The 684-nt window shown below is 37.7% G+C and overlaps 1 long non-coding RNA gene across 1 annotated transcript; it reads left to right on the forward strand.

The window, feature by feature from the left end:
- LOC106322128 lies at window positions 1-679 on the forward strand. The gene is made up of 2 exons (XR_001266247.1): window positions 1-196; window positions 301-679. It is a non-coding gene; the product is annotated as an uncharacterized LOC106322128 (long non-coding RNA).
- The last annotated feature ends 5 nt before the right edge of the window (window positions 680-684 follow it).

Raw genomic sequence — 684 nt, forward strand, 5'->3', positions numbered from 1 at the left:
TCTCTCTCTCTCTCTCTCTTTAAGGTTGTCTAAACTCTCATGTCTCTCTCGGAAACAGGAATGGAGTTACTTGAGAGGAGGACTTACAACATTGGACCGTGACTACGGATTGATCAACAACATCCATCACGACATTGGAACTCATGTGATACATCATCTTTTCCCTCAGATCCCACATTATCATCTAGTAGAAGCAGTAAGTAGTTGAAACGAAAGTTTGATTTTTGGTGTGTTCATGCTACTACAGAAGCTTAGAACTTATCTCTGTGTGTCTCTTGGTTGCTTGTTTCTCCTTTGCAGACAGAAGCAGCTAAACCAGTATTAGGGAAGTATTATAGGGAGCCTGATAAGTCTGGACCTTTGCCATTGCATTTACTGGGAATCTTAGCAAAAAGTATTAAAGAAGATCATTTTGTGAGCGATGAAGGAGATGTTGTATACTATGAAGCAGACCCTAATCTCTATGGACAGATCAAGGTAACATCAGAATGAAATGAAGCATGCAAAGAGAGAAAGAGAGAGAAGCTGTCAGATTTATCTATTTCTGACCAGCTGATTTTTTTTGCTTATTAATGTCAATTCATTGTGTTACCATTATCTCTGAATACAATCAGATGGAAACCCCAACTTTGTTTTCAATACTTGAAGCATATATATAAGATACATTGTACTGTCATTAGATTC

This window comes from Brassica oleracea, unplaced genomic scaffold (assembly GCF_000695525.1).
Source record: "Brassica oleracea var. oleracea cultivar TO1000 unplaced genomic scaffold, BOL UnpScaffold07597, whole genome shotgun sequence".
NCBI lineage: Eukaryota > Viridiplantae > Streptophyta > Magnoliopsida > Brassicales > Brassicaceae > Brassica > Brassica oleracea.